Genomic DNA, 24,173 nt, shown 5'->3' with positions numbered 1-24,173 from the left:
TCCTTAAGCTGATTAAAAATGTAATTTTACCTCAGTACAGATACCATCAGTTAGTTCTTAGAACTAGGCATGTTACTGCAAAACTCTTATGGATGAAAATACAAATAAGGGTAGCCAAGAGAACTCTAAAAAAAAAAAAAAAGAGGGGCGCCTGGGTGACTCAGTCGGTTGAGTGTCCGACTCTTGATTTTGGCTCAGGTCATGGTCTGAGGGTTATGGGATCGAGCCCTGAGCTGGGCTCTGCATGGAGCATGGAGCCTGCTTAAGAGTCTCCCTCTGCCCCTCCTCCACTCACACTCTCTAAAATTAAACAAACAAACAAATAAATAAATAAAAAGAGGGTAGCCAGCCCTATGAAATTCTATGTTGATCCTGAATAGACTAACAGACAAATATTCAGAAATATAACAACATGCATAATATGAGCCAAGAAACAACAAAACTACATTGTAGTTGGCATCATTAATATTTTTTTTTGCCTCAGAACTTGATGTTTCAAGGAAAAGTAAAATTCGATTTATTCTTCACATCCTGTAGCAAGACAAAGGCCCAATGACAGATAAACCTAACACAGCAAAAGAAAAAAGAAGTTTTTTACAAGGTAAATTATGACAAGTTTTGCCAGGATTTTAGTGTTTCTGAGAGTGGGCGTGCCCCCAGACCTCTCTACTCCTGTACTGTCACTGTGTCATTCCCCTCGATTCTTGCTTTGGAAGTGGATAAAAAATGTTTTCTCTGATTCCTTCTTTTTTTTTTAAGTGTTCTTTTTTTTAAGTTTATTTATTTTGAGAGGGGGAGGGGCAGAGAGAGGGAGAGAAAGAGAATCCCAAGTGACGCAGGGCTTGATCCCACAAACCCTGAGATCATGACCTGAGCTGAAATCAAGAGTTGGATGCTCAACCAACTGACTGAGCCACCCAGGCACCCTGCTTACTTCTTTGATAGACTCAAAGAAACCTATATGCACATGATCCTCAAATGATCAGTCAATGGTCTTCTGCTGAGGAAAGGCACACAATCTCATACTCCCGGAAGCACAATGTCTCTTGAGATAGGACACTTCTTCCTGAGGACACAGGTTCTATCTCACGTGTGATCAGAGGCTTTCACAGGCTCTACATGACTCTTCAGACCAGCCCTACCACAGAGGCTGAGCCTTGAAAATCTGACATTAGAAGGTGACTGATGAACACCAGTCATGGGTACACTCATCTCCTACAGGGATTCTGTTCTCCCTTAAGAATCCCTCCAGATCCACTCAAATACAATGAATTTTCCTGGAGATATCTACCTCTTGGAGATAGATTGGTAGGTTTGGACAGAAGCTTTCATTCCTACCTGGGACACCTGCTCTTTCCACCCATCCTATCTAAAAGTATGATGTTCTAATCTTTCCCAAGAGCCCTCATCTCAAGGAATCTCTTTGTGTTGGTTTGAAACCTCAAGAGCTTCCTGGGTGGCATCTGAAACCAGACCCTGTGCACAGAGGGCAAGGATGGATGGAAGAAAAAGGCAGGCCACTCCAGTTTGGTAGGTGGCAGATATAATAAGCAAGTGAGAATTTGCACACAAGGTTTGTCTTGTGCACCATAAAGTGAGTAGGCCTCTGCTCCTACCCACCAGAATCTTTCAAGCTTGGACAGAGACCTTAATAGGATTCAGTCACATACACCATCCAGATGGTCTCAACGACACATTGCCTCCTCAAGGCTGCATCCTTGAAAATGGTTCCTAGTACAGCGGGTTGAACATACATTCCAAGGACAAGGGAAGGGGTTAGAAGCCTCTGGTCACTGAGGGCCTGCCAGCTCTCATGTCAACCAGTGGTCACATCTTTTCCATGACCTCCCCCAACACTCTGTGACCATGTAATTGATTTAGTAAGGTGGGAAGAGCAAAGTGCAAGAGGCACCTTATGCTGGGTCATGGGTCTGGGGTTCCCTTGCCTGACTTAGGTCTCTGATTTACCCAAATATTGATAAATATAGCTTCCTCTCTAGGTGGTGGTAAGACCGTAGGAGGCTCAGTTTACACAAGAAGTAGAAAATGGAATCAGTGATGCATGGAAGCATGGAATCCAGCTTAAACTCGGCCATGAGGTACTAGGTCTCTTTGGAAAGGAAACAAAGAGTCCTCCATCATCTGAAGCACACTGTGGCCTTGGACAGCTGGACACCGCTGATCTAATTCCACGCCTGCATCACAGAGCAACAGAGCAGACCCGAAGGATTCTTATGGGTGAGGTAGGGGACCAAAAGAGAAAATGATCCCACAGCCCCTGCCCTTCCATCCGCTCTTACAGATACTGCCACCATCCTGGCCCAGCACAATTGCCCCACCCTTCTCCAGGACTCCCTACGTCCCATCCCCTTCCTCCTGCCATGTCTTACCTACACTTTGGAATAACTTTCTAGTTATTCCACTGATGTTAATCCTCACATAACCCAAACATCACCTGCATAACCCTTCAGCCTTTAGAAACCTCAGGTCTGACCACACCAGATCCGAGGTCATGAAAGTCTGAAGTTTTTCCAGGAATTTTTGCCAGTTCCCATGGATTGGCAGGATCTCCACCATCCTTCATTTAGTTTTCCCTGAAAAACCTGTGAACCCAGGTACAGAATTCAGTCTCCCCTCTAATTATCTCACAAAAATAAAAGGCTTTTTTAAAAAGCCTCGGTGAGCCCTTGAACTTTATACACTGTAAGATGGCACAAAGGGAAACATCAGCATACTCCGTAGAAAATGATTTCATACACTCTTACGGTGATTTTTTCTTCCTTCCAAAGTTGCTTTTGCACTGCCAAGCCAGTGAGAACTCTCAGCTCTCCCCTTTCCACCTATGCAATGTCCCCCATGCTGACCACTCTGCTCTCCCAGACCCAATGTTTTAATTCATTACCATTTTTACAGTGATCAATTTGCTTCTCCCAAATCATACCCAACCTACACACCCAAACTCATCCTGATTTGGAGACTGAGGGAAGCTTCTCTTAGCATAACACAATCTGTTAGAGGGGAGGGAAATGTGTGAATACAAACACCATACGATCACTTTCTGAAACTAAAAAGAGTCCAAAATTTTAGCCAAATGGCAGGTGAACAAGTTAGTCTTCAAAGGTTTCATGGATGTGGGTAGAAGACACAAGACTCCTAGATCAGAGACAAGGGCTTTATTATTCACAGTACCACAGGTAACATAAGCTTGATATGTGCATTGGTTCCCTTTGGCCCCCAAGTTTCAAACCGATCCAGCTTTTGCCTGGAAACATTACCTTAATTTTCCTGCATGACAAATAAATCTGTTCTATGACCCAAAAGGAGAAACCATCTGTTTTCTAAGGCTGTTTTCTATATAGACACCTTTGGGAAAATAGAAATAAAATCTATCAACAACTCTGCCCACAAGACACACAGAAACTTGAAAATCCCATGAGTATCAGCTCCTTCTTTCAAAGCATCATTATTTTTTTAAGATTTATTTTTATTTTTAAGTAATCTTTACACCCAACATGGGACTCAAACCCACAACCCCAAGGTCAAGAGTCATATACTCTATCAACTGAGGCAACCTGGTACCCCACAGCTCCTTATTTCTGTATAGTTGACTTCTGGTAAATTTTCCCATGAGTATACCCCGCCATTGGACAGTGGCAAATCATAGAGAATAGGCTGATACCAAATTCATTAATCATTTGATTAAAGTTACTATCATCAGGGCCCCATGCAGTCAGATCAGGGAAGCCTGACCTCAGAATACACTCAAAGTCCCAGATTCAACCACCTGAAAAATTTCATAAGCCATCAGGACATGCTTTGGGGAGCCAGGTGGTTTTCTCCTTAAGTGTTTGCATTGACCTTTATATTGAAGCTGTATCAGGGATTTGTTCTAATCAAGTATGGTGAGGTGACAGAAATGGAAATGAATGCCTTTGAAAAAAGAGTTTACTACTTACAGCTCCTGGGGAAAAGGAACATTTCACACCACACAAGACCCACAGGGAAGTACCAGGCAGGGTCAGTAGGAGTCTGAAGGAGCAAAGGGAAAGCACCGCCCAGAGCATTTAGTGCGCTTTCTGTGGGAAGAAAGAAGAGAGGGAAATCAAACCACTTAAGATTGGCTGGTTTGAATAATTTCAGTGGACTCTGGACAGTAGGTGTGGTCCCCAGTCATTCAGTACCTGGCCCAGGGGTGATTTAGGGCAAGGGTAAATATTGGTTTGGTATGTGAGAGTTGGTTAGGGCTCTGGGCTCTGGAATGGCCGGTGGGTTTACACAGATGATTGTCACAATGTGAGGCAGTGGTTAGCTATCTCTAGGCGTTAACTAGCACAGAGCAGGGCAGTCTCTCTAGAATTAGGAAAGCCTCCAAGATGCCAAAGTATCATAAAGCACAGAAAATAATAATAATTTTTAAAACCTTGATTAATACATTTCACTTGGCCAGGGTTATTAATCTAGGTACACACTACTCTGGCCTGTAAGGAAGAAGTCTAGAACTATTTCTTCACTCATAATAACCATGATCGGTGAGTTGAGGCTGATTTGAATACCTTCCAGGGCCAGTATGTTGTTTCCTTAAATACTGGCAAAGTCTCTTATGACCACCTCTAAGGTTCATGTCAGCCTATGCTCAGGGGTGAGGGATGTCAATGAATGGTTTCCACATAAGAAGAAGAATCCCACGGATGTACACAGCGTATGCACTTAACAAGTGTTTTTTTGTTTTTTTTTTTTAATGTTTGTTTATTTTTGAGAGAGAGAGAGCCAGCAGGTGAGGGGCAAAGAGAGAGAGAGAGAGAAACAGAACCCAAAGCAGGCTCCAGGCTCTGAGCTGTCAGCACAGAGCCTGACATGGGGCTTGAACTCACAAACTGTGAGATCATGACCTGAGTGAAGTCGGATGTTCAACCAACTGAGCCACCCAGGCACCCCAACAAGTGTTGTTTTTAAGGCTGGGTCCTACCGGTGGATCCCATGTCAATCAGAGTGCATGGGCTGAGAGCACCTAAAACATGCCATCCCTCTAGGCTGGCAAAACTTCGAACTCTGTGTTGTCCTGTAACTTTTACCCCTTCCATCCCTATCCTGGAAACAGTCAAGAAGAGAACATCTGCTCTTGAAGACGGCTACATTCAATCACCAAATGGCCAAGCCAAGTTGTGTGGGCCAGGAGGAGGACAAGATAGAGGCAGAATTAGACAGGTGACCCATTTTTAGATTTGGTGATAAAACGCATAACACGGTGGGAGTGCAAATGATCCAGAAAGGGTAAACAGTGACACGGCTTGCAGGGTCACAATGATGTGGCTGGAGTCGGCTAACTGACATGCTGGAGGCATCAACAGTGTGAGGCATGATGGCCTGGAGTCATTCTGCCTGGAAGGGTTGGGAGCCTCCCCAGCCGTGAGACGAACAGGTCAACTTTCTCCCAGAACCACAGGTCTGGCACGCAGTGATGGCCTCTGCATCAACACAGAGCTGATGTGAAATGCTCTGAGCTCCATCATCAGATCTGAGATCCATCATCAGAGCTGAGCTCCATCGTCAATCGCATGATCAATCAGTGCTTAGTGATCAGTCCCTTATGACAACAAGCCCTTAACACGGGTTTCCAAGGGAGCAGCAGCTGAGATGTGTTCCCAGGTCCCAGCCCCACCACAGTAATCAGAAGATCTACAGTTTTCAACATGGAAGGTCAAGAGCTAGAACATAGGCAACAACCCCAAACCCTGAATTCTGACCACCGATCTTTGGGTGGAGCCACCATGCCCGCTTTGGGTTCTGCGTGGCTGGCACTGAGGCTGGGCAGCCACAGCACCCTAGGGAACACCATTAGGTGTCACTTTTCCCAAGCTGTCACTAAACCCTTGGCCATGCAGTCAGGAATGCTCGGTGAACCAAAGGCCTCACCGAAGAAGGAAATTTGCTTCAGACACTTGAGAAGGTATTGCAGACAGGGAGTCTGGAGTTCTCTCTTGTCCAGCAAGGCAGAGGATGCAGGATTAAATATGAGAGAGGCTAGTGTCCAGGAAGAGACAAGAGCCAGGAATAGTGGTTTTGTCTCCATATTTATTGAGCTCACAAGATATTACCCACGTGATGAACGTGAAGAAAACAAGATGAACATGAATGTGGAGAAAACAATCAGAAAGTAATCTTTAACTTGTGTGTGTAAGAAGCAAGGCATGTGGAGTTTGCAATCAAGGTACATTAGTATATTGGCACCAGATGGACAGTAATTTCCTGCAGGTGATACAAGTTACTCATGATCCCATTACACTAGCTCACTAGCTAACCTCAGGCATTTTTGCCCCATGGTGGTGGCTTTCCACTGTAAGCTTTTTTCTAACTCATTTATGTAAGTAGAAACTATTTCCTCACAGGAAGGCATAAAATTTCCACCAAAGATAGCTCCCAATCTTTCCTTTAGACCTGAGATGTGCATGCACCAGTGTATTTTCCCTCTTGTATATACAATTTCTACATGACAAGCAAGGCTTCTGGGGCCTTTCAAGGAGCTTGCATTGACCCAACTCAAAGCTGGAGGGGTCTGGGGGTCTCAAGCCCTAGATGGGAAAGGATTCAGTCTGACAAGAGCCCCATAGGAAGAAAAGAACTGACCTTCAGGATCAGTACAACCAGTAATTATGTCCAAGTAGCTATGAATCTAAAACCCCAAGGCGGGGCGCCTGGGTGGCTCAGTCGGTTGGGTGTCCAACTTCGGCTCAGGTCATGATCTCGCGGTCCGTTAGTTCGAGCCCCGCGTCGGGCTCTGTGCTGACAGCTCAGAGCCTGGAGCCTGTTTCAGATTCTGTGTCTCCCTCTCTCTCTGACCCTCCCCCGTTCATGCTCTGTCTCTCTCTGTCTCAAAAAAAACGTTAAAACCCCAAGGCACTTCCAGGTGGCGCCTTTGCCAACTGGCCCCAGACGACAAAATCACCAAATTCTCTTCACCAGTGGAAGAACTGAGCATTGTAAATACGACCACACATTTCCAGGAAACCTCAACTGGAGAAAGGACTATGAATTTCAACCACCCTTACTGATAGAGAGGCGGTAACAACCCAGGCAGGGCTATGGAGACCACCCTTCTGACTTGTCGACGAACAAACACAGTACTATCCACACAGGGGAAAGTTTGGACATAGAAGGGTAGAGACACTCATGATAAGACCTATCGTGCCTCCCTAATACTTTTCTACCTGCACTTCATCCAGATTGGCATGATTCACTCTGGCACTAATGGGACCTGGAAGCCCAAACATACAACAGGTGGATTCCAGCTACTGACTGATGGAGAATCAGCCACAACTCACAAACTTCCATTGTTCACTTCTCTTCCTTCCCTCACTGTGGACCCTGTCCAAACCCTATCAGCTGAGTTTGAGTTTGGGTGCTTCATAATTATTTTTTCTATGTAAGTAGAGGCTAATGAGTTTAACACTTACTTGAGTCAGGGGCCAAGCAAGGTTATGCTATCCCCTGGGCATGTGAATGCAACAGGTCAGGAGAAGCTAATATGGGAGGAGACAGGGAAAAGGGGGAGGTTGTATTTATATTTTTAGTTTTTCCCCAGTTTTATTGAGACATAATTGACCTATGATATTGTATAAGCTTAAGGTGTACAATGTAATGATTTCTATGTGCATAGGTAAATGACTACCTCAATAAGCTTAAGTAACATCCAGGTACTATTCTCTTTTCCCTTTTCACACTAAGGTCTGTGCTGCCTTCTCACTGTGGTACATTCCAGGGCTTGGGAGCACAGCAGTCCCCCCCCCCCCCCATTCCACAGGGGATACATTCCAAGACTTTAGATATATATCTTTAGAATGGTTAGTTGGAAACACCAATGATTGGTTGATATGCATATTTTATACTTCTTCACTAATCACTAAAGTAATGAATACTTGTTACAGAAAATGAGTAAACATAAGTGTAGAAGACTGGCAATTCTTCAAAGCTCTTGAACTAAAAAAGGATAATTTAATTATCTCTTCTTTTAAAAATGGTAGAATCCACCCATCAAACCATGCGATGAAGGTGATTTTATCTGTTTATTTACAAAGATATCTCTTTCTTCTGTGTATACGTCTTCTACTTAGGCTTCCTATCATTACTGGAGTCAATATTCCTCAATTACTCTTTACTACAAAATTCCATGTCATCTAACTTTCAACTTAATTGGCATTGAGTAGGTCAAACATGTGCAATAATTCCTAATGCACATTAGCGGTTTCATGTTCTTTCTTTTACTTGTATTCCACTGAATATCCTTATCAGGTATTTTGTCAGATTCCATATTTCTTTTTTTTTATGTTTATTTATTTTTGAGAGAGAGAGAGAGAGAGAGAGCGAGACATATCGTGAGCGGGGGAGGGGCTGAGACAGAAGGAGACACAGAATCCGAACCAGGCTATAGGCTCCACACTGTCAGCACGGAGCCTGACTCAGGGCTCAAACTCATGAAAGGTGAAATCATGACCTGAGCCAAAGTCAGATGTTTAACTGACTGAGCCACCCGGGTGCCCCTCAGGTTCCATATTTCTGCTTATAACTTCAAGGCGGTGCACCCCAGTGGTCTGAAAATTAATAAGAAACCTGTTTTTAGGCAGAAAATCTTCTCTGGGAAGCGGAAGATCCAGTAAGACACAGGTGCTTCACCTCCAGTTCCTCATCTGTCAGACCACAGCATTTCCTGCTTCTTCCCTGTCTGCCTCCAGGGATCCCAGAAAAGAAAGTACTGTTCACAAAGGCAACCAACTGAATGGGAGAGGATATTTGCAAATGACATGTCAGATAAAGGGTTAGTACCCAAAATCTATAAATAACTTATCAAACTCAAAAAACAAATAATCCAGTGAAGAAATGGGCAAAAGACATGAATAAACACTTCTCCAAAGAAGACATCCAGATGGCCAACTGACACATGAAAAAATGCTCAACATCACTCATCATCAGGGAAATACAAGTCAAAACCACATTGAGATACCACCTCATACCTGTCAGAATGGCTAACATTAACAACTCAGCACACAAGAGATATTGGCAAGGATACCAAGAAAAAGGATCTCTTTTGCACTGTTGGTGGGAATGGAAGCTGGTGCAGCCACTCTGGAAAACAGTATGGAGGTTCCTCAAAAAATTAAAAATAGCACTGCCCTATGACTCAGCAATTGCACTACTAGGTATTTATCCAAGGGATACAGTAATGCTGTGTTGAAGGGGCACATGCACCCCTACGTTTATAGCAGCACAATCCACATTAGCCAAAGTATGGAAAGAGCCCAAATGTCCATCGATGGATGAATGGATAAAGAAGATGTGGTATGTATATGCAATGGAGTGTTACTCGGCAATCACAAAGAATGAAATCTTGCATTTGCAACTACGTGGGTGGAACTAGACAGTATTATGCTAAGCAAAATTAGTCAGTTAGAGAAAGACAAATATCATATGACTTCAGTCATATGAGGACTTTAGGACGCAGAACAGATGAACGCAAGGGAAGGGAGGCAAAAATAATATAAAAACAGGGAGGGAGACAAAACATAAGAGACTCTTAAGTATGGAGAACAAACAGGGTTACTGGAGGGGTTGTGGGAGGGGGGATGGGCTAAACGGGTAAGGGGCATTAAGGAATCTACTCCTGAAATCACTATTGCACAATATGCTAACTTGGATGTAAATTAAAACAATAAAAAATTAAATTAAATTAAATTAAATTTAATTTAATTTAATTTAATTTAATTTAATTTAATTTAATTTAATTTAATTTAATTAAAAAGAAAGTACTGCTCACATACGCTCCAAAGGACTCTTCAGAGATATGAACCAGAAGGTTGTAATTGTTTTTGGTAACTGGCAACTAGGAAAAACTTTTTTTCAGAAACGTTCCCAGGTCTCCAAGTCTGCACTGTCACTGCCAGTACATGTGAAATGGTAATTGTGGGTCTAAGGGGAGGTGAGGACACAGGACCACAAACCCATAGTTTACAGTATGGCTGCCCCCCAAGCCTCCTGCCCCCCCCTCCACACAAACACACAAGCAAAGGCTGTTGCAACCTTCACACTCAGTCCACCAGCCTGGCAGCAGAAAGTATTCAAGTAAGGGTTTTCTCTTTCAGGCTGAAGAGCAGAGTCCCTAACGAAAGGAGGTGTTTCAGGAGCCTGTGTAAGTGATGTCAGAAAAGGAATACTTCTGGGGTGGAGCCTGCTCCGGTACCAAAGCTATATGGGGATGAGGGAAATTCCTAAGGCATGGGCTGAGCTGGTAAAGAAAACTGGGAGTACTAGACCTACACCAACCCCTGATGATTCTTTTTCTTTTCTTTTTTTTTTTAAGTAGGCTCTGCACCCAATGTGGGGCTTGAACTCATAACCCTGAGACCAAGAGTCACATATTTTACCGACTGAGCCAGCCAGGTGCCCCAATCTTTGATGATTCTTAACATAACCTAATACAATCCTTACTCACAGTGTTTGCTCGTGTTTAAGCCAAGCGATTATGGAATTTGATTTTTAAGGTGTTTAAGGATTATAGTTCTTAAACCATCTTCTGTTCCATATAACTTATAGAAATCCAAGACTAAAATTTTAGGTTTATTAGAGGTGCATCTATAATGCACAAGGTGCCATGCTTTTAACAAAAAGTAAGATGGGTCCATAGGAATCACCCAATCCTTGGCAGAAAAAGTACGTCTGAACAGCCATTGCTGGAACAGAAATATATTTCTCTAACTTGGGTTATGACACAACTCAAGGGAATTAATCCTGCCCCACTGAAAACATCCATTTCCGATGATAATGGCGAGGACAGTTTTCTCTCTTGAGGTTAGGAAAACAGCATTTAATTTTTTAATTTTTTTTAATATATTTTTTTTCATTTGTATTTATTTTTGAGACAGGGAGAGACAGAGCATGAATAGGGGAGGGTCAGAGAGAGGGAGACACAGAATCTGAAACAGGCTCCAGGCTCTGAGCGGTCAGCACAGAGCCCGACGCGGGACTCGAACTCATGGACCGCGAGATCATGCCCTGAGCCGAAGTCGGACACTTAACCGACTGAGCCACCCAGGCGCCCCGGAAAACATTTAAAGAAAGGTAATTTAGGATTTGTGTTTCAGACAGTGGTGGTGAGGCTCAAATGTGTCCTGTGATATTTTCTCTGGTTGAAAAATATTGTGATATCCCAAACTCAATGCACATTCCTCTTTGACTTTAATACCATGCACAAGTTTCACAAATCTCATTTCTAATATTTTCACTTAACTGAGGTTTGAAAATTATGTGATCAGAAAATAGGTACGATTTTATTTCTATACATTTTATTATTTATTAAGCTTTCATGACCCATAGTTGATGGCATGGCATAAATTGTTTAATTCGGTGATATTAGTGTTCAATTACTATAATATAGACACAGCACTCTCATCCTGGTGTAAAAGCAAATGAGTCTTTCTGCAAACATCCTAACATTGAGCCAATTGTGCATTCATTAAACCCAAACTTGGTAATGGGGCAGATTCCTTTCATATGACATTGCTATCTGTACTGCATATAAATTTTATTAGAATCTCTAAAGCCTTATTCTTTAAGATTTTATTTTTTTAAGAAATCTCTACCCCAATTCATAACCGCAAGATTAAGCATCACAGACGCTGAGCCAACCAGACACCCCTCTAAAGTTTCATTCTTAACTGTGTTGACTTATAGAATGAATCTTTATACATAAAGAAAAGGTTTTAGGGGTGCCTGGGTGGCTCAGTCCGTTAAGCATCTGACTTCGGCTCAGGTCATCATCTCACGGTTTGGGAGTTCGAGCCCCACATCTGGCTCTGTGCTGACAGCTCAGAGCCTGGAGCCTGCTTCGGATTCTGTGTCTCCCTCTCTCTCTGCCCCTCCCCCACTCACGTTCTGTCTCCCTCTCTCAAAAATAAACACACATTATGTCCATCAATTGATGAATGGGTAAAGAAATTGTGGTTTATATACACAATGGAGTACTATGTGGCAATGAGAAAGAATGAAATATGGCCTTTTGTAGCAACGTGGATGGAACTGGAGAGTGTGATGCTAAGTGAAATAAGCCATACAGAGAAAGACAGATACCATATGGTTTCACTCTTATGTGGATCCTGAGAAACGTAACAGAAACCCATGGGGGAGGGGAAGGAAAAAAAAAAAAAAAAGAGGTTAGAGCGGGAGAGAGCCAAAGCATAAGAGACTGTTAAAAACTGAGAACAAACTGAGGGTTGATGGGGGGTGGGAGGGAGGGGAGGGTGGGGGATGGGTATTGAGGAGGACACCTTTTGGGATGAGCACTGGGTGTTGTATGGAATCCAATTTGACAATAAATTTCATATATTGAAAAAAAAATAAACACACATTAAAAAATTTTTTTTTATGAAATACTACCAATCTAAGGTAAAATGTTGGGGCACCTGGCTGGCTCAGTGAGTTCGAGCCCCATGTTGGGGGCAGAGATTACTAAAAATAAATAAATAAAGCTAAAATGAATGAATGAATGAATGAATGAATGAATGGATAAATAAATAAAGTAGGGATGCCTGGATGACTCCATTGGTTAGGCATGTGACTTTTTTTTTTTAATGTTTATTTTTGAGAGAGAGACACAAAATCTGAAGCAGGCTCCAGGTTCCAAGTTCTGAGCTGTCAGCACAGAGCGTGACCCGGGGCTCAAACCCATGAACCATGAGATCATGACCTGAGCTGAAGTTGGAAGGTTAACCAACTGAGCTGCCCAGGCGCCTCTAGGCAGCTGACTCTTGATATCAGCTCAGGTCATGATCGCACAGTTTGTGGGACTGAGCCCCATCTGGCTCTGCACTGATGGCACAAAGGCAGAGGGAAAAACAACAACAACAAGAAAAATACATGTTTCCGATAAGATGAGGGAATTTTTTTATTCTTATCCAGGCAAAGCTGGACCTGGACACACTGGGGTCACAGTTCATCAGCATAAAGGGGCTGAGAGTAGGAAAACATACAGCAAAGAGAGCTGACATGGCCACCAGCAACTGGCTGGGTTATTTATTTTAAATTTTTTTTTTAACATTTATTTATTTTTGAGACAGAGAGAGACAGAGCATGAACGGGGAAGGGTCAGAGAGAGAGGGAGACACAGAATCCAAAACAGGCTCCAGGCTCTGAGCTGTCAGCACAGAGTCCAACGGAGGGCTTGAACTCACGAACCGCGAGATCACGACCTGAGCTGAAGTCGGACGCTTAACCAACTGAGCCACCCAGGCGCCCTGGCTGGGTTATTTAAACAAGCCACACAAACTTGACAAATGGAGGAGAGTCTATGACAAAACACAAAGGTGTTCACCAGAACGAGGATGCTCTGGGTGGCTCTGGAACCAGCGGAGAATCTGGGGGAGACACTGGTTGCATGAATGTACCAGACTCTGCTTGTGCCTGTGCAGGATGGAGACCATGTAGCCCCTGGCCCAGAGCATGAGCCCCAGAGAGAAAACATCAGTGAGCGATAGCCACACCACAAACAGAGAGACTCCGATATTATTGTGAAAGACCCCACAACAGTATCCATAACTCCTTTTCCACGTGATGTTTGTGCTGATCCACTGGCCAGTCTCATAAAGCGGGAAAATGTCGTTTATCATCACGTCCGGCATCCAGCAGAGGGCGGTGGAGGGGCCGATGTACTTTGCAACTTTCCCTTTTTTTTTTCTTTTTTTTTAACGTTTATTTATTTATTTATTTATTTATTTTTAATATATGAAATTTACTGTCAAATTGGTTTCCATACAACACCCAGTGCTCATCCCAAAAGGTGCCCTCCTCAATACCCATCACCCACCCTCCCCTCCCTCCCACCCCCCATCTACCCTCAGTTTGTTCTCAGTCTTTAAGAGTCTCTTATGCTTTGGCTCTCTCCCTCTCTAACCTCTTTTTTTTTTTCCTCCCCCTCCCCCATGGGTTTCTGTTACGTTTCTCAGGATCCACATAAGAGTGAAACCATATGGTATCTGTCTTTCTCTGTATGGCTTATTTCACTTAGCATCACACTCTCCAGTTCCATCCACGTTGCTACAAAAGGCCATATTTCATTTTTTCTCATTGCCACGTAGTACTCCATTGTGTATATAAACCACAATTTCTTTATCCATTCATCAGTTGATGGACATTTAGGCTCTTTCCATAATTTGGCTATTGTTGAGAGTGCTGCTATAAACATTGGGGTACAAGTGCCCCTATGCATCAGTACTCCTGTATCCCTTGGATAAATTCCTAGCAGTGCTATTGCTGGGTCATAGGGTAGCGCTATTTTTAATTTTCTGAGGAACCTCCACACTGCTTTCCAGAGCGGCTGGACCAGTTTGCATTCCCACCAACAGTGCAAGAGGGTTCCCGTTTCTCCACATCCTCTCCAGCATCTATAGTCTCCTGATTTGTTCATTTTGGCCACTCTGACTGGCATGAGGTGATATCTGAGTGTGGTTTTGATTTGTATTTCCCTGATAAGGAGCGACGTTGAGCATCTTTTCATGTGCCTGTTGGCCATCAGGATGTCTTCTTTAGAGAAGTGTCTATTCATGTTTTCTGCCCATTTCTTCACTGGGTTCTTTGTTTTTCGGGTGTGGAGTTTGGTGAGCTCTTTATGGATTTTGGATACTAGCCCTTTGTCTGATATGTCATTTGCAAATATCTTTTCCCATTCCGTTGGTTGCCTTTTAGTTTTGTTGGTTGTTTCCTTGGCTGTGCAGAAGCTTTTTATCTTCATAAGGTCCCAGTAATTCACTTTTGCTTTTAATTCCCTTGCCTTTGGGGATGTGTCGAGTAAGAGATTGCTACGGCTGAGGTCAGAGAGGTCTTTTCCTTCTTTCTCCTCTAAGGTTTTGATGGTTTCCTGTCTCACATTCAGGTCCTTTATCCATTTTGAGTTTATTTTTGTGAATGGTGTGAGAAAGTGGTCTAGTTTCAACCTTCTGCATGTTGCTGTCCAGTTCTCCCAGCACCATTTGTTAAAGAGACTGTCTTTTTTCCATTGGATGTTCTTTCCTGCTTTGTCAAAGATGAGTTGGCCATACGTTTGTGGGTCTAGTTCTGGGGTTTCTATTCTATTCCATTGGTCTATGTGTCTGTTTTTGTGCCAGCAACTTTCCCTTTAAGCACTGCCCACCTGGAGTTCTGGGGGCTGATGGTGATGGCCTGGAAGATACTCAACAGGCAGGTGATCTCAATGGACACACCCCTGGCCACTCTCTGAACATAGAAGAGAAGGACACATCTAAAATCGTCAGCACACGGGGCACCTGGGTGGCTCAGTCGGTTAAGCATCCGACTTTGGCTCAGGTCATGATCTCGTGGTCCGTGAGTTCAAGCCCCGCATCGGGCTCTGTGCTGACCGCTCAGAGCCTGGAGCCTGCTTCGGATTCTGTGACTCCCTCTCTTTCTGCCCCTCCCCCACTCACACTCTGTCTCTCTCTGTCCCTCAAAAATGAATAAATGTTAAAAAAAATAAAATGAGGGGCGTCTGGGTGGTTTGGTCGGTTAAGCATCTGACTTCGGCTCAGGTCATGATCTCACGGTCTGTGAGTTCAAGCCCCGCATCGGGCTCTGTGCTGACCGCTCAGAGCCTGGAGCCTGTTTCAGACTCTGTGTCTCCCTCTCTTTCTGACCCTCCCCCATTCATGCTCTGTCTCAAAAATAAATAAACGTTAAAAAAAATTTTTTTTTTAATCATTGGCGCACTGCCTCCCCCCAAAATCTGCCATCATGTGGGGGACTCCTTTAGAGAGAATGACCAAAGCGTTGGCTACAGTCAGGTGCCTGGGAATCAAATCTGCACACTTCGCCCCCAGTGAAAGAAAGGAGGAGGTAAGGGTGAAGAAGAGACAAGTTCCCCAGGATTCCGACCACAGTCTGTGATAAGATCACTCCGACTGCCAGATCCCTGGTGGCCTTCCTGCCAGTCCTCAGTGACTGATGCTTGCCTTCAAAGCCATTGGATCCTGTGTAGGAACTGGGGGCGGGAACCACATCCAGAGTGTCAACTGAATCCCAACATTCTCCATTTACTCTGTGGGTTCTAAGATATTTCTAACTTCATTTTTTCGGTCTTTTCTTAAGAGATTTTTCAAGAGTTAGGGGCGCCTGGGTGGCTCAGAGGGTTTAGTGAGAGACTCCAGCTCAGCTCATGATTTCACAGTTCATGGGTTCAAGCCCCGCATCAGGTTCTGTGCTGACAGCTCAGAGCCTGGAGCCTGCGTCCGATTCTGTGTCTCCCTCTCTCCCTCTTTCTCTCTGCCCCTCCCCCACTTGCTCTCTGTGTGTCTCTCTCTCAAAAAATGAATAAACATTTTAGGGGCACCTGGGTGGCTCGGTCGGTAAAGCGTCCGACTTCAGCCAGGTCACGATCTCGCGGTCCGTGAGTTCGAGCCCTGCGTCGGGCTCTGTGCTGACTGCTCGGAGCCTGGAGCCTGTTTCAGATTCTGTGTCTCCCTCTCTCTCTGCCCCTCCCCTGTTTACGCTCTGTCTCTGTCTCAAAAATAAATAAACGTTAAAAAAATTTTTTTTTAATGAATAAACATTTTAAAAATATAAAAAAATATATTTTTTTTTTCAGGGGGCACAGTCAGTTAAGTGTCCAGCTTTGGCTCATATCATGATCCCAAGGTTCGTGGGTTTGAGCCTTGTGTTGGGCTCTGCACTGACAGCTCAGAGCCCGGAGTCTACTTCAGATTCTGTGTCTCCCTCCCTCTCTCTCTGTCTCTCTCTCTCTCTGCTACTCCCCCACTTGTGTGCATGCACACGCTCTTTCTCTCTCAAAAATAAACATTTTTGGGGCGCCTGGGTGGCTCAGTCACCCAGTTGAAGTTGAACATTCAACTTCAGCTCAGGTCATGATCTCACAGTTCATGAGTTCGAGCCCCGCATCAGGCTCTGTGCTGACAGCTCGGAGCCTGGAGCCTGCTTCGTACTCTGTTTCTCTCTCTCTCTCTCTCTCTCTCTGCCCCTCACCTGCTTGATCTCTCTCTCTCTCAAAAATAAACTTAAAAAAAATAAAACATTTTTTAAATGAAAAATAAATATATTTTCACTGGTATAAAAGTATACATCTATTTGTGGATGATGCTTTTTGTGTCTTTTGAACACACCACAGAGACATGCACACAGACTAAAATAAAAGCTATTGTTTATGAGTTGTGTGTTAAACTGAAAATTTGTTCTGTTGGGGCACCTGGGTGGCTAAGTTGGTTAAGTGTCCAACTTCAGCTCAGGTCATAAGCTCTCGGCTCGTGAGTTCAAGCCCTGCATCGGGCTCTGTGCTGACAGTTCAGAGCCTCGAGCCTGTTTTCAGATTCGGTGTCACCTTCCCTCTCTGTCCCTCCTCAGCTCTCACTCTGTTTCTCTCGCTCTCTCTCTCTCAAAAATGAATAAATGTCAAAAAATTCTTTTAAAAAGAAACAAAATTTCTTTTGCTGATCATTTAGGAGTTGTATTTTAGAATTTTGAGACACTTGAACATACATTGATATGAGTGTTACAAAGCAATGAGTATGTCTGTGACATGATTGTGGAATGAATGGAAATTTGCAGGACCGATGCCTGAACAATTTAGAACCTTCACCCGCAAAAATGAGTATCTCCAAGTAAGTAAAGGTGAGAGCCTCCATTTCCCAAAGCAAACTGTAAGCAAAGACAAAGAAGAGAGGGGTCTTTCCAGATGAAATATGACGCTTTATGCAGAACTCTCAGTAAATCACTCCAGATCCATATTAACGACAAAGAAAAAACTTTACTAACCTTAAAATTGTATTGGCTTCAGAGTGGAGGGCTCTGCCAGAGAACTGAACCAAGAAGGTAAAGTTGGTTGTAATGGAACAAGCTGATGTCAGGTCCCTGACGCACCCTGGTCATATCACTGCTGTGGTATTGTTGGAGGGGGAAAAAAAACAGTCAATTATACACCATGCCTCCAGCCCGTATCAGTGTCTGCCTTTGTCACCGGCTTTGGACCTCTATCGTCACCTTGGTTCCAAACGGACCCCAAGTTCTCATGCTCCACGGGTGGCTCCTGCACCAGCCCCTGCGAATGCAAGGTATGAATGCGCCCCCTGCAGGAAGAGCCAGGTGTGCGAGGAGGCATCAGACAAGTGAACCTGATGCGGAGGAGAGAGCCTGCTCCGGATGTAGAGAGCAAAGCAGGAGCTTTAAAACATTTTTTGCATATTACTCTGAGCTGTTTGCTACATTCTTGTTTCCATGAAATATGTGAATTATACTAAAAGTTGTTGACTTTTAAAAAAAAATTTTAATGCTTATTTTATTTTTGAGAGAGAGTGAGACAGGCAGAGTGTGAGTGGGGGAGGGCAGAGAAAGGGAGACACAGATTCCCAAGCAGGCTCCAGGCTCTGAGCTCTCAGCACAGAGCCCGATGCAGAGCTTGAGCCCACGAGCCAAGAGATCATGACCTGAGCCAAAGTCAAGAGGCTCAACCGACTGAGCCACCCAGGTGCCCCTATAATTTACTGTTTTTAATCAACAACGTTTAGGGGCGCTTGGGTGGCTCAGTCGGTTGAAAATCCGACTCTTGATTTCAGCTCACGTCGTGATCCCAGGGTCTCGGGATGGAGCCCCATGTCGGGTTACATGCTAAGCATGGAGCCTGCTTGGGATTCTCTCTCTGCCCTTCCCCCGCTCACACTCTTTCTCTCTCTCAAAAATAAATTAAAAAAAAAAACTTAAAATATAAATTTAAAAAAACCAAATTATCATCAGAATCTAATCAGGAGAAAGCATCAGTTTTATGCAAATTTCGAGCCATCTATAGCTTCCAAGTCCCATAATCTCCAGTGTATTTAAACTGTTTCCTTAGCAATCTAGACAACAAGGTTCTCTTTTTCAGAAAATTCTGAATGATTTTAGACCACGAATGCCATCCTGTTTATTTGTGCATTTCCTCATCCTGGTCCATACAGAGCCGATGGAACCTCTGGATGAAACCTATACGTTAAATGTTCTTCCACATGGATATCCCAGGACCCGAGCTCATCCCTAATCCTGGGTATCAACAGGTCGCTCTGTCACCAAGGGAACATTTCCAACGGCTAAAGGCCATTCCTTCACGGTGGGAATTGCTCAAGGCATAACAGCAGCCAGGCTGCAGAGGGTTGAGAGAAAGCTCTGGGACACAGGGAGAAGGGTGTAAAGACCAAACCCTGACCCTCATGAGAAAAACAGGAAAAATAGAAGATGAAAATAAGCCTGTCAGACAGGACCATCAGAGGCAGAGAAATAAACGTTTCCATGTTCTAAAGCCACATACTTCAGGGGCACCTGGGTGGCTCAGTCGGTTAAGTGGCTAACTCTTGATTTCAGCTCACGTCATGATCTCGTGGTTCATGAGATTGAGTCCTGCATTGGGCTCTGTGCTAAGGGTTCAGATCCTGCTTGGGATTCTTTCCCTCTCTCTCTCTCTCTTTCTGCCCCTCCCCCATTCTCTCTCTTTCTCTCTCTCTCTCAAAAATAAATGTAAAAAAAAAAAATCCATGGTATTTCAGAAGAAGACAAGGACACCACCTGACCCGGGACTCAACATTTACCTGAGAACTTGCCTGTTGCCTTCTCTTCCTTCTCTGGGTTTCTTCTTTAAGTGAGATTATATGAAGGAGCGATGTGTGCATCTTGAGACTATGCCTTAAATGTGCCAGCCCAGCCCCTTCACCTGCTGCCACTACGTCGCAGGCAGAGGGACCCTGAACTGCAAAAAAGTGCCTGGCTGGCTCAGTGGGAGGGGCATACGAGTCTGCATCTCAGGGGTCATGAGTTCAAGCTCATGTTGGAGGTAAAATTTATGTAAACAACAGCAACAACAAGGACAAAAAAACAAAATGTGACCTTCTCCCGACTTTTGTTGCAGGTAAGAACCAGGGTTAATAAGCTCCCACATGGAGATCAGCACGTGACTCTCTCCTTTCCTGTGTTCACATGACCTCCCCTCCCACAACTCTGGCAACAGCATGGGGATGGTAGCTGCTCCAACCTGTTCCTTCCAAATTCACCTAGAGCGGACCCTCGTTACCTCCCCTTAAACCAAAGCCCGCACTCAACTCTCATAAGTGCACCTGGGAGCCCTCGTGATCAACCCCAGCCTCACCTTAGAATCACCTGGAGCACGTTATTAAAGTGACATGGAGGGGCGCCGGGGTGGCTCAGGTGGTTAAGCGTCCGACTTCGGCTCAGGTCGTGATCTCACGGCTGGTGGATCCGTGGTTCTCATCTTGTACAGACATGAGCAGCGGGTCCACCACGTTCACAGAACCAGCGTCTTCCCCAGATCCTCTGCCGAGGCCAGAGCCATCTGTAGACTCCTCGTATCTGTTTTCATCCTCTCTTTTCTCTTTTCAGTGTATGTGATGCCTCTAGTCCATCCCCACTGGTGGCTGATGAAACGGCGCTGCCCTCATTGATCTCTGCTTCCCGACAGTTAGCACCTTTGTTCTCTTGAACGAGGACAGCCGGGTATCCAGGCTCTGCTCTGCCTGCTGCACACAGAAGAGCCAGTGCCCCAATCTGGTGATCAGCTCTAAATGCTAGATTAGTCTTTGCAAATGCAAAGTCCCATCACTTATCCATTTGATTCTTTTTATAATGGTTTCGATGAGATATAATTCATGTGTAAAATCTTCCTTTGGGAAGTGTGCAATTCCATTGATATGTGTGTGTGTGACAAAAGAGTGCAATCATCACAATCTAGATTTATTTTTTTTTATGTTTATTTATTTTTGAGACAGAGCATGAGCAGGGGAGGGGCAGAGAGAGAGGGACACAGGATCCAAAGCAGACTCCATCCATGCTGTCAGTGCAAAGACCATCACAAGGCTTGAACCCACAAACTGTGAGATCGTGACCTGAGTTGAAGTCGGGCGCTCACCTGACTGAGCCACCCAGGTGCCCCCACAATCTTCCCTACAAGGGAATCTTCCCTACAACCCCTGCTCCCTGCTACATCTCCCTAACCCAAATATTAGTACATTCTCTGCTTCTATTTTTGACATTCCATATACATGATATTATACAATCTGTGCTCCTTGAGATCTGGCTTATTTACTTAGCATTATGTCTAAAAGATTCGTCTCTGTTGTAGCGTGTAATGGTGCCTCATTCTTTTTAAATTTCTGAAGATAAGTCTATGAATACACTACATTTTATTTCCCCACGAATCTGTTTACAGATAGTGGGTTGTTTCTACTTTTCAACAGTTAGGAATGATGTCATGAACTTGTTGCACCAATTTTTTTGTGTGTACCTATGTCGATTCATTCATCCGAGCTTTGAATCATATCAAATGTGTGCATACCATGGGAATGCTAGTTTGGGTAAAATATTGACTCTGCTGTGCTAATGGGGGTCTCTGCAGGGTTATGGAGGAGCCAGCGCTACCCTCCGGCTGTGAGGCTAATGGGTGTTCATGGCGGTGGCATCACTGACCTGGGGGTGGAAGTGTGACGGACATACCTCCACGACATGACACTGGAGATATCGCTGTCCTGCTGAACTCCTGCGGTCTCTCTTGGCCAGAAGATTCTCCGCTCATGCGGAGAATGGAGTTTCAGAAAACTGCCAAATCTGCTGAAATGTTTGCTAGTATTTTTATCATTTTGGAGGGAGAGTTGATTAACTGTGGTCTCTCCCTGCAGTTCCCGTCCATATCTCTTCGCTGGATCCTGGAGTGGTTCACGCACAGCCTTGCGCAGCCACAGGACAGTTTTGAGACTGAGTCTGCATTTACAGAGCTCAGAATTCAATAGGCATGGCAGGCACCCAACAGACCATTACAAAATATGCATGCGTGGTTCCTTTCTCTTTATTTCAATGGGGAAGTTCTGGGTCTATGTTAAGGAACTTTTCAGGGAATTTAGAGGAGACCTGGGAAATACAACTTGGAAAAAAATGGACTGAATTTTGATATATTCAGAATGTTTCTTTTTTTCTTAAGATTTTGGTGGGGGGCATCTGCATGGCTCAGTGTGACTGTTGATTTTGACTCACATCATGGTCTCATGATTGTGGAATGGGGCCCCACCTCAGGCTCCGTGCTGAGCATGGAACCCGCTTGGGATTCCATCTCTCTCTCTCTCTCTCTCTCTCTCTCTCTCTCTCTCTCTCCCTCTGCCCCTCTCCCTGACTTGCACACTCTCTCTGTCACTAGAATAATTAAATAAAAAAACCAGATATTTTAAATTTTTAAGTAATCTCCACACCCAACACGGGGCTTAAACTCACGACCATGAGATTAAGAGTTGCACACTCTTCCAACCGAGCCAGCCAGGTGCCCTTGTTTTTTTTTGAAGATTATTTTAGGGGCACCTACGTGGCTCAGTCAGCTGAGCATCTGACTTCAACTCAGGTCATGATCACACATTTGTGGGTTTGAGCCCCGTGTCAGATTCTGTGCTGACAGTTCAAAGACTGGAAACTGCTTTGGATTCTGTGTCTTCCTCCCTCTCTCTGCCCCTTCCCCACTCACACTATGTCTCCCTCTTTCTCTCAAAAATAAATAAACATTAAAAAAAATGTTTTTAAGAATAATATAAAATTTTTAAAAGATTTTACTTTTTTAGACTTTTTTTCAAAGTTCATTTATTTTTGAGAGAGTATGTGCACACACGCACAAGCACGGGAGGGGCAGAGAGACAGGGGGACAGAGGATCCAAAACAGGCTCTAAGATGATAGCAGAGAGCCCAATGCAGGGACTCAAACAGCCCAATATGGGACTCAAACTCACGATCCGTGAGATCACGTCACCAGACCTGAGCCGAAGTTGGATGCTTAACTGACTAAGCCACCCAGATGCTCTGATTTTATTTCATTTTTTAAGTAAGCTCTACAACCAACATGGGGCTTGAACTCACAACCTGAAATCAAGAGTCACATGCTCAACCAACTGAGCCAGGCAGGTGCTCCCATGTTTTCTATATTTTCATATTAGTGTTTTCTATATTTTCAAGGGATAGTTCAGTTTCCTTCACTAAACACTATTTTTCTAAATTTTTTTTTTTTTTTAGTGTTTATTTATTTTTGAGACAGAGACAGAGCATGAACAGGGAAGGGTCAGAGAGAGAGGGACACACAGAATCGGAAGCAGGCTCCAGGCTCTGAGCCATCAGCCCAGAGCCCGACGCGGGGCTCGAACTCATGGACCATGAGATCGTGACCTGAGCTGAAGTCGGAGGCTTAACCGACTGAGCCACCCAGGCGCCCCTAAACACTATTTTTCAAAACAGAGGAAAAGAGGCACTGAATATATCTTATTTAATTAATATATCTTGATATTAAAGTTTTTGGGTTTTTTTTGTTTTTTGGGGGTTTTTTTTGTTTGGATCATTTTTTGGTTTTTGTGAGTTTTTCTTTTTTTTTTTCTTTTGATATTAAAACTTTTAAAAGAACCAACAACTGATGAATTTGTGTTTAAAATGGATAACACAACTGCATGGATTTTTTTTTTTGAAGAATAGAGGACTTGTGACTATGCATTTTGCAGAGCATTTGTGACTGATGCACCATATTACTAATAGATGTTTGAATAGTCTCAGCAAACTACTTGATAATTGTTAACAGTTGTTCATATTTTATTTTTTTTTCAACGTTTTTTATTTATTTTTTTGGGACAGAGAGAGACAGAGCATGAACGGGGGAGGGTCAGAGAGAGAGGGAGACACAGAATCGGAAACAGGCTCCAGGCTCCGAGCCATCAGCCCAGAGCTGACGCGGGGCTCGAACTCACGGACCGCGAGATCGTGACCTGGCTGAAGTCAGACGCTTAACCGACTGCGCCACCCAGGCGTCCCTGCAGTTGTTCATATTTTATAATGCAGATGTATCCAGCCTCTTAGGTTCAGCATGATCCCAGTCAACAAGCACTAGTAAATTTCATGTCGATGCTCAGACATTAGAGCAGTCCCATAAGTCACAAACGAATCTCAATTAATCTTCAGTATCACCACTTGTACTCAGGAATATACTGGGATTTGTAGCCATAAAATAAGATGATAAAATACAAAAGATGAATCTTAATAAAAACAGGGATGGGGGGGTACCTGGCTGGCTCAGTCGGTAGAGCATGTGACTCTTGATCTCAGGGTCGTGAGTTTGAGCCCCACGTTGGGCGTAGAGATTA

General features: G+C 44.1%; 1 pseudogene; it reads right to left on the bottom strand.

The window, feature by feature from the left end:
• Nucleotides 1-3,107: 3,107 nt before the first annotated feature.
• Nucleotides 3,108-22,049, bottom strand: LOC144614674 (vomeronasal type-1 receptor 4-like; annotated as a pseudogene).
• Between the last annotated feature and the right edge of the window lie 2,124 nt (nucleotides 22,050-24,173).

This window comes from Panthera onca, chromosome E2, assembly GCF_046562875.1.
Source record: "Panthera onca isolate mPanOnc1 chromosome E2, mPanOnc1 haplotype 2, whole genome shotgun sequence".
NCBI lineage: Eukaryota > Metazoa > Chordata > Mammalia > Carnivora > Felidae > Panthera > Panthera onca.
This window is presented reverse-complemented; position numbering and strand designations above follow the sequence as displayed.